At 44.8% G+C, this 15428-nt stretch overlaps 1 protein-coding gene and 1 long non-coding RNA gene across 38 annotated transcripts in view; one reads left to right on the forward strand and one right to left on the reverse strand.

The window, feature by feature from the left end:
* The window catches only part of Rtl1 (retrotransposon Gag like 1), a 32772-nt gene extending 24057 nt beyond the window's left edge, over positions 1-8715 (reverse strand). Inside the window, exon 1 of the mRNA XM_076551380.1 lies at positions 8442-8715. The gene's annotated coding sequence lies outside the window, so the exon portion shown is untranslated. The remainder of the gene's footprint in view (positions 1-8441) is intronic.
* Positions 1-15428, forward strand: part of LOC107402472 (uncharacterized) — a 147610-nt gene that overhangs the window by 9339 nt on the left and 122843 nt on the right. For 32 of the 37 annotated variants that reach the window (XR_013044512.1, XR_013044511.1, XR_013044522.1 and 29 more), the window contains 4 exons: positions 7426-7480; positions 8152-8285; positions 10348-10491; positions 13436-13523. This is a non-coding gene — a long non-coding RNA (uncharacterized LOC107402472). The remainder of the gene's footprint in view (positions 1-7425; positions 7481-8151; positions 8286-10347; positions 10492-13435; positions 13524-15428) is intronic. The other 5 variants (XR_013044506.1, XR_013044507.1, XR_013044508.1 and 2 more) reach the window with 3 other exon arrangements.

Here is a 15428-nt window from a genome sequence, read left to right on the forward strand (position 1 = left end):
CCTAACATCATTCTAAGAGACAATTTCATTCATGTGTCAGAGAAAGGGGTACTTAGCATCTATCTAAGAGAACATTCTACTCCTGTGTAAGAGAAAAGGGTACTTAGCATCATTCTAAGAGACAATTCAACTCCTGTGTGAGAGAAAGGGGTACTTGGCATCATTCTAAGAGATGACCCACTGCTCTGTGAGAGAAAGGGGTACATTTCTACTCCTATGTGAGACAAAGGGGTACCTAGCATCATTCTAAGAGATGACCCACCCCTGTGTGAGAGAAAGAGGCACCTAGTATCATTTTTGAGACAATTTCATTCCTATGTGAGAGAAAGGAGCACCTAGCATCATTGTATGAGATGACCCACTCCTGTTTAAGAGATAGGGGTACTTAGCATCATTCTAAGATACAATTCCACTTCTGTGTCAGAGAAAAAGGTACTTAGCATCATTCTAATAGATCATTACACTCCTGTGTGAGAGAAAGGGGCACCTAGCATCATTCGAAGAGATGACCCACTGCTCTGTGAGAGAAAGGGGTACATTTCTACTGTGTGAGACAAAGGGGTACCTAGCACCATTCTAAGAGATGACCCACTCCTGTGTGGGGGAAAGGAGCACCTAGCATCATTTTTAAGACAATTTCATTCTCTTGTGAGAGGAAGAAGCACCTAGTATCATTCTAAGAGACAATTAAACTTGTGTGTCAGAGAAAGGGGTACTTAGCATCATGTTAAGAGACAATTCTACTCATGTGTGAGAGAAAGGGGTATCTAGAATCATTTTAAGAGATGACCAACTCCTTTGTAAAAAAAAAAAAGGCACCTAACATCATTCTAAGAGACAATTTCATTCATGTGTGAGAGAAAGGGGTACTTAGCATCATTCTAAGAGAAGACCCACTCCTGTGTGGGAGAAAGGAGCACCTAGCATCATTTTTAAGACAATGCCATTCTCCTGTGAGAGGAAGGAGCACCTAGTATCATTCTAAGAGACAATTAAACTTTTGTGTCAGAGAAAGGGGTACTTAGCATCATGTTAAGAGACAGTTCCACTCCTGTGTGAGAGAAAGGGGTACCTAGCATCATTCTAAGAGATGACCCACTCCTTTGTAAAAAAGGGGCACCTAACATCATTCTAAGAGACAATTTCATTCATGTGTCAGAGAAAGGGGTACTTAGCATCATTCTAAGAGACAATTCAACTCCTGTGTGAGAGAAAGGGGTACTTGGCATCATTCTAAGAGATGACCCACTGCTCTGTGAGAGAAAGGGGTACATTTCTACTCCTATGTGAGACAAAGGGGTACCTAGCATCATTCTAAGAGATGACCCACCCCTGTGTGAGAGAAAGAGGCACCTAGTATCATTTTTGAGACAATTTCATTCCCGTGTGAGACAAAGGAGCACCTAGCATCATTGTAAGAGATGACCCACTCCTGTTTAAGAGAAAGGGGCACCTAGCATCATTTTAAGAGATGACCCACCCACCCCTGTGTGAGAGAAAGAGGCATCAAGCATCATTCTAAGAGACAATTCCACTCGTGTGTCAGAGAAAGGGGTACCTAGCATCATTCTAAGAGACAATTCTACTCTTGTGTGAGAGAAAGGGGCACCTAGCATCATTTTAAGAGATGACCCCCTCACCCCTGTGTAAGAGAAAGAGGCATCAAGCATCATTCTAAGAGACAATTCCACTCGTGTGTCAGAGAAAGGAGTACCTAACATCATTCTAATAGATGACCCACTCCTGTGTGGGAGATAGGGGTACCCAGCATCATTCTAAGAGACAATTCCACTCCTGTGTGAGAGAAAGGGGCACCTAGCATCATTTTTTAGAATATTCCATTCCCGTGTGAGAGAAAGGAGCACCTCGTATCATTGTAAGAGATGACCCACTCCTGTTTAAGAGAAAGGGGCACCTAGCATCATTTTAAGAGATGACCCACCCACCCCTGTGTGAGAGAAAGAGGCATCAAGCATCATTCTAAGAGACAATTCCACTCGTGTGTCAGAGAAAGGGGTACCTAGCATCATTCTAAGAGACAATTAAACTTGTGTGTTAGAGAAAGGGGTACCTAGCATCATTCTAAGAGACAATTAAACTTGTGTGTTAGAGATAGGGGTACCTAGCATCATTCTAAGAGACAATTCTACTCTTGTGTGAGAGAAAGGGGCACCTAGCATCATTTTAAGAGATGACCCACCCACCCCTGTGTAAGAGAAAGAGGCATCAAGCATCATTCTAAGAGACAATTCCACTTGTGTGTCAGAGAAAGGAGTACCTAACATCATTCTAATAGATGACCCACTCCTGTGTGGGAGATAGGGGTACCCAGCATCATTCTAAGAGACAATTCCACTCCTGTGTGAGAGAAAGGGGCACCTAGCATCATTTTTTAGAATATTCCATTCCCGTGTGAGACAAAGGAGCACCTAGCATCATTGTAAGAGATGACCCACTCCTGTTTAAGAGAAAGGGGCACCTAGCATCATTTTAAGAGATGACCCACCCACCCCTGTGTGAGAGAAAGAGGCATCAAGCATCATTCTAAGAGACAATTCCACTCGTGTGTCAGAGAAAGGGGTACCTAGCATCATTCTAAGAGACAATTAAACTCGTGTGTTAGAGAAAGGGGTACCTAGCATCATTCTAAGAGACAATTAAACTTGTGTGTTAGAGATAGGGGCACCTAGCATCATTCTAAGAGACAATTCTACTCTTGTGTGAGAGAAAGGGGCACCTAGCATCATTTTAAGAGATGACCCACCCACCCCTGTGTAAGAGAAAGAGGCATCAAGCATCATTCTAAGAGACAATTCCACTTGTGTGTCAGAGAAAGGAGTACCTAACATCATTCTAATAGATGACCCACTCCTGTGTGGGAGATAGGGGTACCCAGCATCATTCTAAGAGACAATTCCACTCCTGTGTGAGAGAAAGGGGCACCTAGCATCATTTTTTAGAATATTCCATTCCCGTGTGAGACAAAGGAGCACCTAGCATCATTGTAAGAGATGACCCACTCCTGTTTAAGAGAAAGGGGCACCTAGCATCATTTTAAGAGATGACCCACCCACCCCTGTGTGAGAGAAAGAGGCATCAAGCATCATTCTAAGAGACAATTCCACTCGTGTGTCAGAGAAAGGGTACCTAGCATCATTCTAAGAGACAATTAAACTTGTGTGTTAGAGAAAGGGGTACCTAGCATCATTCTAAGAGACAATTAAACTTGTGTGTTAGAGATAGGGGTACCTAGCATCATTCTAAGAGACAATTAAACTTGTGTGTTAGAGATAGGGGTACCTAGCATCATTCTAAGAGACAATTCTACTCTTGTGTGAGAGAAAGGGGCACCTAGCATCATTTTAAGAGATGACCCACCCACCCCTGTGTAAGAGAAAGAGGCATCAAGCATCATTCTAAGAGACAATTCCACTCGTGTGTCAGAGAAAGGAGTACCTAACATCATTCTAATAGATGACCCACTCCTGTGTGGGAGATAGGGGTACCCAGCATCATTCTAAGATACAACTCCACTCCTGTGTAAGAGAAGGGAGCACCAAGCATCATTCTAAGAGACAATTCCACTCGTGTGTTAGAGAAAGGGGTACCTAGCATCATTCTAAGAGACAATTAAACTTGTGTGTTAGAGAAAGGGGTACCTAGCATCATTCTAAGAGACAATTAAACTTGTGTGTTAAAGAAAGGGGTACCTAGCATCATTCTAAGAGACAATTCTACTCTTGTGTGAGAGAAAGGGGCACCTAGCATCATTTTAAGAGATGACCTACCCACCCCTGTGTAAGAGAAAGAGGCATCAAGCATCATTCTAAGAGACAATTCCACTTGTGTGTCAGAGAAAGGAGTACCTAACATCATTCTAATAGATGACCCACTCCTGCGTGGGAGATAGGGGTACCCAGCATCATTCTAAGAGACAACTCCACTCCTGTGTAAGAGAAGGGAGCACCAAGCATCATTCTAAGAGACAATTCCACTCGTGTGTCAGAGAAAGGGCTACCTAGCATCATGTTAAGAGACAATTCCACTCAAGCGTGAGAAAAAGGGGCACCGCATATCATTCTAAGAGATGACCCACTGCTTTGTGAGAGAAAGGGGTACTTAGCATCATTCTAAGAGATGACCCGTTCCCTCATGAGAGAAAGGGGCACCTCACATCATTGTAAGAGATGATCCACTCCTGTGTCAGAGAACGGGGGACCAAGCATCATTCTAAGGGACATATCTAAACCTGTGTGAGAGAAAGGGGTACTTAGCATCATTCCAAGAGACAATTCCACTGCTGTGTGAGAGAAGGGGGTACCTAGCATCATTTAAGAGACAATTCCACTGCTGTTTGAAAGAAAGGGATATGTAGCATCATTCCAAGAGACAATTCCACTCCTGTCTGAGCGAAAAGGGTACTTAGCATCATTGTAAGTGATGACCCACTCCTGTGTCAGAGAAATGGTCACCAAGCATCATTCTAAGAGACAATTCCTCTCCCGTGTGAGAGAAGGGGGCACCTAGCATCATTCTAAGAAACAAATCCACTCCTGTGTGAGAGAAATTGTAACCAAGCATCATTCTAAGAAACAGTTACACTCCTGTGTGAGAGAAATAGAAACCGAGCATCATTCTAAAAGACAATTCCACTCCTGTGTTTGAGGTGGGGGCGCCTAGCATCATTCTAAGAGATGACCCACTCCTGTGTTAGAGAAGAGGGCACCTAGCATCATTCTAAGGGACAATTTCACTCCCGTGTGAGAGTAATAGTAACCAAGCATCATTCTAAGATACAGTTGCACTCCTGTGTGAGAGAAATTTTAACCAAACATCATTTTAAGATACAGTTCCACTCCTGTGTGAGAGAAATTGTAACCAAGCATCATTCTAAAAGACAATTCCACTCCTGTGTTACAGAAAGAGGCACCAAGTATCATTCTAAGCAACATTTCCACTCCTGTGTTTGAGGTGGGGGCGCCTAGCATCATTCTAAGAGATGACCCACTCCTGTGTTAGAGAAGAGGGCACCTAGCATCATTCTGAGAAAGAATTCCACTCCTGTGTGAGAGAAAGGGGCACCAAGCATCATTCTAAGGGACAATTTCACTCCCGTGTGGGAGAAAGGGGCACCAAGCATCATTCTAAGGGACAATTTCACTCCCGTGTGGGAGAAAGGGGCACCAAGCATCAATCTAAGGGACAATTTCACTCCCGTGTGGGAGAAAGGGGCACCAAGCATCATTCTAAGATACAGTTCCACTCCTGTGTGAGAGAAATTGTAACCAAACATCATTCTAAGATACAGTTCCACTCCTGTGTCAGAGAAATTGTAACCAAGCATCATTCTAAGATACAGTTCCACTCCTGTGTCAGAGAAATTGTAACCAAGCATCATTCTAAGATACAGTTCCACTCCTGTGTGAGAGAAATAGTAACCAAGCATCATTCTAAAATACAGTTTCACTCCTGTCTGAGAGAAATTGTAACCAAGCATCATTCTAAGGGACAATTCCACTCCTGTGTGAGAGAAGGGACACGGAGCGTCATTCTAAGAGACGACCCATTCCTGCATGAGAGAAATAGAAACCGAGCATCATTCTAATAGACAACTCCACTCCTGTGTGAGGGAAAGGGGCACCAAGCATTATTCTAAGAGATAACCCACTCCCGTAACCTTTTCTGTTGATAGCTAGGGTTGCCAGACACCTGTTTGCTGCTCAGAGCTGTATTCAACAGGAGAACTCTGGCTGCTCCCCTTCCTTCAGAGGGAAATACAGAAGGGGAGAAGGGATGGGAGAGGTGCCCCCTACAAAGTAGTAGAGAGCAGAGTTTTCCATGGGATAGGAGTTTGGGTATTTAGGATTTGTGTCAACTCACCATGAGGTAGAAATGGTCTGGACTCCTAAGACAGCAGCCAAGAGTCTGTGGCGCCCCCAAGTGCCACAAGGGGGCTGCCTGGGCTACAGTTTTTGCATTCTTAAATGAGGAGGGGGAGACAAGAAGAAGGACCTGTGTTTGGGCTCTCCGTGGTGGCGCTTTTAATTGCAGCAGCTGCGGAGGTTGCAGGCGGGCGGGGGGCAGCAGTGTCCCAGCGTCGCTTCAGAGTCTGTGCTGCAATGCAGACGGAGCTGCTGCAGGCAAGCAGCTGAGGGTCGGCGGCGGGCAAGCAGCTGAGGGTCGGCGCTGTCAGCGGCGTCTGCTTCCCAGAGTGAGGAATGAAAGACAAGGGAGAAAGCTTGCAGGGAGTGCGCAGTGGCCAGGCGCCCGGGAAACGCGAGGGAAGAGTGAAGAGCCAGAGCCTGTGGCTGTTGCAGGAGGGCCAGAAAAGTGGGGGCTCTGGGAACGGAGGAAAGCCATAAGGGGGTAGTGGACCAGGCTGTTTTGGGGACTCAAGGTGAGTCAGCTTTCTGTCCCTATAAGTGAGAGCAAAGTAAGTGGGGTTGAGAGCAGCTGTGGAAGCTTGGCAAGCAGTTTTAGGGGGAAAAGCATCAATTCTTATCTTTCCAAAGAGGCTTAATTAAGAATAAAACAAAATAGCAAACTAGAGAGAGTAGCTGAGCTGGTTACTCACTGTGTGTGGCAGGTGACAGTGCTGTTCTCTTAACTAAACTGGCACAGCATCCCAGCAGGAGAGTACACAGGCTGCTGGCTCTGCGTTAAGGAGAGAAACTGTCGGCTCTTTAGAGCTAGGGGAGGGTCTGGGGGTGCAAGAAAGCTAGCAGGGAGCTAGATGGTGCGCATCTGGTGGGTGTCTGATTCCTCAGTGCCCCCCAACACCAGCGGTACTTTTCCTTCAATCCATCCACCCCATTTGTAGTAAGTGTTTCTTTAGTCCCTTCGCCACGCAGAGATATTTGTGAATCCCCCGCAACACTCTGCTAGTTTTGACGTAAACCCGAAGCCCCCTCTGAGCTTTTAAATGTCTCCCTAGACCCCTCTACTCGCCTCCTATACTTCATTTTTACTTGTTGATTAAAAAGAAAGCCAGAATTTATATCAGCATTTTTCAGACAACACACACAGAGAATACAATGCACTTTTTAAACACCACATTTTTAACTTTTGTATTTCATTTAGATGCAGTGCCTACCAAATCCATTCAGCCCTCAGCTTTATCTGATCCCTGGACCCTCCCTCAATTCCCACTGCCCCCGCCCCTATTTTTTAGACTGTTTTGAAGCTAATTCTAGAGATCATATTGTCTCTTCTGTGCATCTTAGAATATTTATCTCTGAAAAAGGGCTGTTTCCCTTCATAAAAACATAAACATGATATCCATTACCACAATTTTTGTACAAATATTTGTGACACCATTATCACAATTAAAAAATTAACAGCTTTTCCGTTTGCCATCTCACCTCTATGAAGTGTCCAAATCTTCCTGACGGACTAATAAATTTCTTTTATGATTGACTTGTTCAGATCTCTGTCCAAAGTACTTCCTGGCACTTTCAAGGGGCGTGTGGGGTTCTCAGAGGTAAGTACAGCTTGAAATTCAGGGCTTTAACCAAATGCAACCTTAGTGAGCCTCACCTTCTACCTAAAAATGGGGATAATTTTGGATGCCTCTCAGGGCCATCAGGCAAGTTGGAAACAGGTACATACATATCCCCCAGACCCATATCAAACAAACAAACAAAAAGACGCAATAGCCAACAGCTGCTACTTGAATTATTCGTTGTTTTTTTTTTTCCCCCGGAAATCTCTAAAAGAGCTGGACTGAATATACAAGTCAGAGCTGGCTATCGTCCACAAAACAAAAGGCACCTGGCAGGCCAGGGCCCCTGAGTGATTTAGATATAGCGTATGCTACATCTCAACCGGGACAGCCTGCAGCCCAGGGGGCTATGTCCAGGGACCCCCACAGGGCGTTGGTCCACTAGATGGCACTCTCTGCTGTGTGTCCAGGGCAGACCACTCCCCAAGGTACTCAAGCCACAGCGGAAATATCCCAGGTAATTCTAAAACATCATCTCCACATGCCGTGCAAAACGCAGTGGTTTTTCTCCCCACATCCATCCCAGCCCGGCAGCAGAAACACAGAGAGCAAAGATTTCATAACAATTTGCTGAGACCAAACACTAGACAGCCCACTCCCCCCTTTTAATTCTCCGTCCCTGCTACATCTGATTGCTCATTATTTTACAGATGAGAGGATGATGAGGGGACAAGAATTTGCTCAGGATCGGCTAGTAAGCAGGACCCGGGGCTCCAACCCAGGTTTGTCTGATTCCCTTGCAAAACAGAGAGGTGGAAGGATGGAGAATCGGTCTGATGGATGGGTAGGTCCCTGCATGAAGATGCATAAGTGCTAGCAAAGCAGCTATATGGATGATAAATGCTGGTGAGATGGGGGCTTGGATAACACATGCCAGCAAGCTTCCCTATAGAAGGGAGACCCACAGATGAAGGAGATAAAAAAACAGGCAGTTTCTCACCAAGATCAAAGGCTTCCTGGCTCTCACAGGAGAAGTTCCCTCGTTGCAGTCTGCTGTGAAGCTCCTGCCTTCTGTGCAGCCTCCGAGTGGATCGATCGACTCAGGTGGTTCTGAGATAACAGGTGGCTGACCTGGTCATGAGGATGGGGTCCCACCTATTGCACTGAAGCAGCTCATAGGCAGCTCTCAGTAACTAATTCTATAGTTGGTGGGGGTCTCCCCTATGCCGGAGATCAGCAGGCTGCTGCCTCTCCACCGGCTCTCCTGGATGACTAAGCCCAGAGCTCTGGCCTCACGCTCAGCCCTCCTCTTGAACTTGGTGTTCTTTTATCTATGCGAAATCATCACAGCCACCCTTGATGATGGCATTTTCCACTGTCAATCAAAAGGAGAAGAAATTGAGGGCTGGATGGTAAAGGACTGTCCCAAAATTGATATAGGGGGCAGATGCAAACCCAGCCTCCTTTTTTTTTTTTTTTCCTTCCAAACCCACACTTCTGACAGACTGCCTTTCCTCTCTGGCCACGCCTGAAAACAAATCTGTGTTTCTCAGCCCTCCCTCATGTCAGGAGCACCTTTGGGGCTAAACTTCTTATCCAATTGAATCTGTTTATTTTCTAAGCAACATCTCAAGTGTGTTCTATCTGTAATTATCACGCAAGCAGGGGCCACACGTACTCTGGCTTCCCGTGGGAGAATTGAGCTTTTCCTGCATTTTTTATTCTGACTGAATGTTAATGGGGCAGGTGTAAAAATGTCTCGTCAGCCCAAGGGGGTGCCAGGGAAGGAACACAGAGACTGAGAATGCCCTCTCTGCAGAACTGGCTTCAGTCTAGCAGCTAGGCTTTGAAAAGCTGCATACTGGCCAGGCTCTGTCAGGTTCTGTCAACAAGCACTCTGTATGTGCATTTACCCTAGTGCCTCAGTATACCCAGTTGTAGCATGGAATACCCAAAGCACCTTTTATTGTTATTATTATTAATTCTTTTGAGACATGGTTTTACTGTGTATCCCTGGCAGTCCTGGAACTTGCTAGGTAGTTCAGGCTGGCCTCAAATTCACAGTGATCCACCTGCCTCTACTTCCTGAGTGCTAAGATCAAAGCCATACACCACAACACCTGGCCATACTAACAGGCATTTAAAGAGACTTGAGGGACTGGAAGACTGCACAGTTAAGAGTGATTGCTGCTTTCCCAGAGGATCCAAGTGCAGTGCCCAGAACCTACATCAGGCCACGGAGAATTAATTACTCCAGCCCCAAATAGATTTAACACCCCCTTCTGGATTCTGCAGGCAACTTCAGATACACATATATGCAGTTACAAAAAAAAAAATGCAAAAGGGGCTTGGGATGTAGTTCAGTTGGTAGAATGCTTCCTAGTGTTCCCAAAGCCCTGAGTTTGAACCCCAGCCCCATGCAAACCTGGGTGAGGTAGCACAGGCCTGTAATCTCAGTACTGAGGAGGTAGAAGCAGGAAGATCAGATGTTGAAGTTCACCCTTGACCACCTAGCAAGTTTGAAAGCCAGCTCGAGGTGCCTGAAACCCTTCTGCCCCAAAAAAGGTGTTTTTAAAAAATAATGCTTTCGTTTCCTTATAATCATTATAACTGCTGGAATAGGGTTCAATATCTTTAGTAAGAATCACAACCCATGTGCACTATTCACTGCCTCATTTTGCCTCTTTCCTGCTGTGTGACCACTTGCCAGTAACTTAACCTCTCTGAGGCTGTTTGTCAATGGATATAAATTAGGACTTCTGGTATCTTTTTCCAAATCTTGCCATCTCCGTGGGGCTGTCTCCCCTAATAGCTGCTTTGTGTTCCCCCAGGCTTCTAATTGCTATATCAGCCCCACACCTTGTGCTTCTTTAGTGTGAATTCCCTCTTTCTGTCTTTCCCCACAGGGCTGATCATTCTCAGACGATTTTGCCCTGTCCTCAGCATCTAGACCTATTGCCTAGCGCAGAATGGGAGGGAGGATGTCTGGTGCCTAGTCTCATCCACACCGAGGAATGTCCGCGTGTCCACAGCAGTCTGCACGGTGCCCGGTACAGTGTCTGCATTCAGTAACTCTTGGCTAATTAGGACTATTAGGTCTAATTGGCGGGACTGTTGTAGAAAGGAAATGAAATGATGTATGCTGCCCTGTGCCGCGGGTACACTGTGCTGCCTGCAGGATGAACCGTGCAGACGCCCCCTGGGGCTCACAGGGGGCTCTCTCGCCACCGGCGGCCCCGTGCTGGGAGCTGCCTGTGGTACTGGCTTTACTTGGTTAGTGGCGCCCCCTTTGGTCTAGAGGGAAATAATTTGAACTTCAAGAATTTCTTGGCAGTTCAGGGCTGGGGATGCAGCTCAGTTTTAGAGGGCTTTCTTAGCATTCAGAAAGCCCTGAGTTTGAAACCCTCCGGGACCGCACAGTAGTAAGTGTGGTGGTACAGTCCTCTAATCCATGCACTCAAGGGGGGGAAGCAGGGGGATCAGCAGCTAAAAGCCATCCTCAGGCCAGGCTGGGTTTCAGGAGATCTTGTCTAAAGGAAAACAAACACAAACAAATCACAGCAGTGAATCTGATAGCATAGGCTACTCCCAGGGAGCAATAAATTTCCTACAATGTATTTTGACTTTCAGAAGTGCATCTCTTGGGTGGATTTCTTTTTTTAACTATGATATCTTGACCACAAAGGAACAGTTCCCAATTATGTCTGCTCCAAGAGACATTCTTCCTGAAACCTATGAACAGGCCTGAGCATGGAGTGCATTTCACTGTCTGATCTTTAGGAGACTGTTTGAGCAGACAGGTGTGGGAGGCGGGGTTGGCTGACAGAGCATATACAGGGTGGGCGTTGCTTTGAGGATCGATCTGTCAGTCCGTCCATCAGCCCACCTGGTCCATTGGTCAGTCGGTCGGTAGCCCTTCACCCTGTTGGACCCAGGAAGGTGTTGCTGTCCTCACTCTACAAATCCTCCGAGTCCGGGGACTAAGACAGAGAGACCAGGTCACGTCTCTGCAGTCACACAGCTCATGAGTGCCTGCTGGGGTGGAACCTGCTTTGTCTGTCTATCTATCACCATCGCTCGGGCGCTGCTGCAGCTGCGGGAGCAGAGATTTGCACAAGGGGCTCAGTGGTGTCGTGGGAGGTCTGCCACCTGGCTTTGAAGAGAATGATTAACCTTGTTCAGGGGCCAGATGTCTTGTGTATGGGGAGCATAGCACAGAGAGGCTCCTTAATTACCTTGATGTCACCCAGCTAGTTAGAAGGTGAGGCTGAATCTGGGGGCGGGCGTCCTAGTGTGGGTATTTTTGTAGGTCACTCTTTGCTCATGACTGTGATTATAAGTGGAAGCAGCACATGTGTGTGAGGCTCTGGGTTCCAGTCCCAGCATCAGATCTGGGTGGGCGTGTCCTAAAGTCAAGCTGTGTATCTCCAGCAGATCACAGGCTCTTAAAAAACATATTGTAAGAACACATGTGTGTTTAAATGTCGTGTGTATAAAAGGAGGAGGGGAGAAGCACTAGTCAAAATGTGTAACCAGCTGGACAATGGGGGCCAGGGGGTGGCGCTATGTGTGGTTAGTCCTAAGTGGGTGTAACTAAAATAAGACATGTATAAGGCCTGAGGATGAGTGTGGGCTGTGAACTAAGGACTGGGGTTAATTCATCCCAAGTGGGTAACATAATAAAAGCTCAGAATTGTTTGGGGCTGTTAATTTTATTATTAAAAATTATAAAAGAACAAGAAATAATATCCTCATGCCTTGGATCCAGCAGCTATAAGAGTCCTTCAGATAAAGACTGACCCAGGTCTGCTAACCTGACATTCATGAGCATTCTGTGGCCCCCACATGGTCCCTCTGGACAGGAGGCAGGCCTGGCAGGTCTCTCTTCAGGAAGCAGTATGGAATGGTGTAAAGTTATGTACAAAAAAAATGATGCATAAATCTAATTAATTATGCATAAAATTAAAGTGCATCCTATGTAGACCAATGCTGCGGGTTTTTTTCTGTCCTGTTTTAAGATCGTTTAACTGACAAATAAAAATTGTATGTACTGAAGCTTTGATGTTTTGTGTCCAGTACCCCACATACTGTATTGCTTTTGTGTGGGAGGAGAATATCTAAATGGACATTCTGTGTTAATTCTAAATATACATTTCTGTAAACTAGAGTTGCCACGGTATACATTGTCCATTAGGAACTTAATGTTCTTACAAAGACACGTTGTACTCTCTGACCAATCCTGTTCTTCATACCCACTGACTTCTGCTAATCGCTTTTCTGCTCTGAGTTTGGGTGTTGTTATTAAGAGAGACCAAACCCAGCCAACTATTGACTATTGGCCTGTCAGTCAGAAGACCCTTGGGTATGCAGACCTGTCAGTGGTCCTGGGCTGGTTGGTAACTTCAAGTGTCCTTGATCTGTAGTTAAAAAGGAATGAAATGAGAAATAAGTAATGGCAAGGCCACAGGAGCCCAAGAGTAGGTTGCCAACAGGGTTTTCTGACCTAGAGGTTAACTTATCTATTCCTGTATAATTGTAGCCTTTTCAAAAGTAGTATTTCACCTCTATGTATACTGAGGTGTCTGCTCTGGATCAGTGCTCAGTTCTTCTGTGTTTATTGTACTTAAAAATGTATGAAAACCATGGGGAAAATGAATAGGCAATAATGATGAGATTGTATCTGGAATCAAAGATGGCTGTGTTTCCAATTCTGTACCTGGGTCTGTTTGGAAGAGGATCTGTTGTTTCCTTTGTGGACAGGAAGTGTAGAGATCAATGTTTACAAAAATATTTGCTTTTGTTTTTTAAGGTGGTGAATTCATGCATTTTCATTAGAACAATAACTATGAATGAATGAATGAATGAATGAATGAATGAATACCTGCTTGGGCCGGTATCATGATCTGAGACTAAGATTAGCTGTCCTACTCACTAATGGCCACGGAGAAAGCTTTCCCACTTCGTCCTTTTTAATATCTGCCTTGTGTTCCACAGCATGGAGGCCCTAATGTGAATGGAGACTAGCCTGCTGGGTGAGACCTTGGCAGTGACCACTGTGGGCAATGAGCCATGGGCCAACAATGTGAGTAATGGCTACTTTTGTTATTTTGAACTTGGGTATTTGGCTGATGGGTGTTTATTGCATTATTAACCATGATTGAGTTTGTAAATAAAATCAAAGATGGCCAAAGCACTAGTCAGTGATGAGATAGTCATGAACCAAGGGTAATTAATCCAATTAGGCATAATAATTACCAAATTAGAAATTATATAGTAGGCTGTTCCCTATGTAGAAAATAGCAAAGAAAAATGGAATATCTCAGGCTAGGATGACAGCTTAATTGCTAATGTGCTTGCCTTACAAGCATGGGGGCCTGCCTTCAATCTCCTGGTGCCCGCATACAAAAAACTGGGCATGGTGGCTTGCTTATAACCTTAGTCCTGGGGAGGCCAACACAGGGATAGTTCTGAGGTTCTCTGGCTAGCCAGCCTAGCCTATTTGGGGAGTTCTAAGCCAGTGAGAGACCCTGTGCCTCACAAAACAACATGCATAGTGCCTGAGGAATAATACTAATCGGTTCTCTGACCTCAACCTGCATCCACATACATGTGCACCTGCACAAAATGAGCACATATATTACACAGGAAGGGTGAATATGCATAGGTACACACACATGCCATATGCATTTCATATGTTATGTGCCACACGTTCATGTATGGTTATGAATCTATTTAAAAAAACGGATGCACTTCTAGCACAAAACAAATGGGATAATGCACAGAAGACACCATGACCTGAGATTATAATCCCACAATTCCCCCATTTTGAGAGGCATCAGAGCAATATTGCCTCAGCTCTGTCAACTGTTCACTTGTGTGCTGTGCCTAGACACGTGCCTGTTTATGAAATGTCTAATTCATCTATGATGGCACTCTGCATTTGGAAGTATGCAATTGATAGTTTTTAGTTGTTAGGTAAGATTCACATATGTTATTTAATGATCCTTTTAAAATGTGAAAACAAAAGCTGGAGTGGTCCAACCACAGACCAATGAGGCTAATAATGTATAACTATTGAGCTTATTAATTAATTCCACACAAGTATTTATCTGAAAATTGACCTGAGCTGTATGTTTCCAATAACTGTTGTCCATTACATAGAATGGCTACAATGTAGTTTATTTAATAATGTAGTATTTGTGAGAAACTTTTATTTGGAGACAAAAGATACATAAAATGCAAGTGAGAGTTGATGTCTTCATATTTTCAAACAGTTTTAAAATTTATTTTATATGCATGAGTGTTTTGCTTGCATCTATTTTTTTTTTCAAGACAGGGTTTCTCTGTGTAGCTTTGCGCCTTTCCTGGGACTTGGTAGCCCAGGCTGGCCTTGAACTCACAGAGCTCCGCCTGGCTCTGCCTCCCGAGTGCTGGGATTAAAGGCGTGCGCCACCACCGCCCGGCGCATCTATGTTTTTATACCACATGCATGCATAGTGCTCATGGAAGTCAGTAGAGAGTGTCTGATCCCCAAAATGGAGCTACTGATGTTTGTGAACCACCATATGGGTGCTGGAAACTGAATCCAGGTCCTCTGCAAGAGTAACAAATGCTCTTTACTCTGAGCCTCCTCTACAGGCCCTGTCTTCATGTTTTAAAATCTTTAGTTAGAGAGTTGTTCAAGGGAATTCATAGATAAGTAATCAAATAAATGAGAAATAAATCAGCACTTAAACTAGGAGAGGACTAGAATAAGGCACACTGTAAATCCCATCCTTGCCGGGCTAGACTTCATAGATTCTCTCTTGACAGAGACCTCAAGACCAAATTAAAGAAAGATAAAACACTTACTACCCTGGAATTTATGATTCAAATTATGTACATCAAAGGTCCTTGAAAATATGTTGATTAAGGAATTAGCCAATATGCTTATAACCACACAAACAGGATGGTGTGTTGGATGTTAATTTTAGTACCAAAAATAAAT

The sequence above is a fragment of the Peromyscus maniculatus genome, chromosome 14 (assembly GCF_049852395.1).
Source record: "Peromyscus maniculatus bairdii isolate BWxNUB_F1_BW_parent chromosome 14, HU_Pman_BW_mat_3.1, whole genome shotgun sequence".
NCBI lineage: Eukaryota > Metazoa > Chordata > Mammalia > Rodentia > Cricetidae > Peromyscus > Peromyscus maniculatus.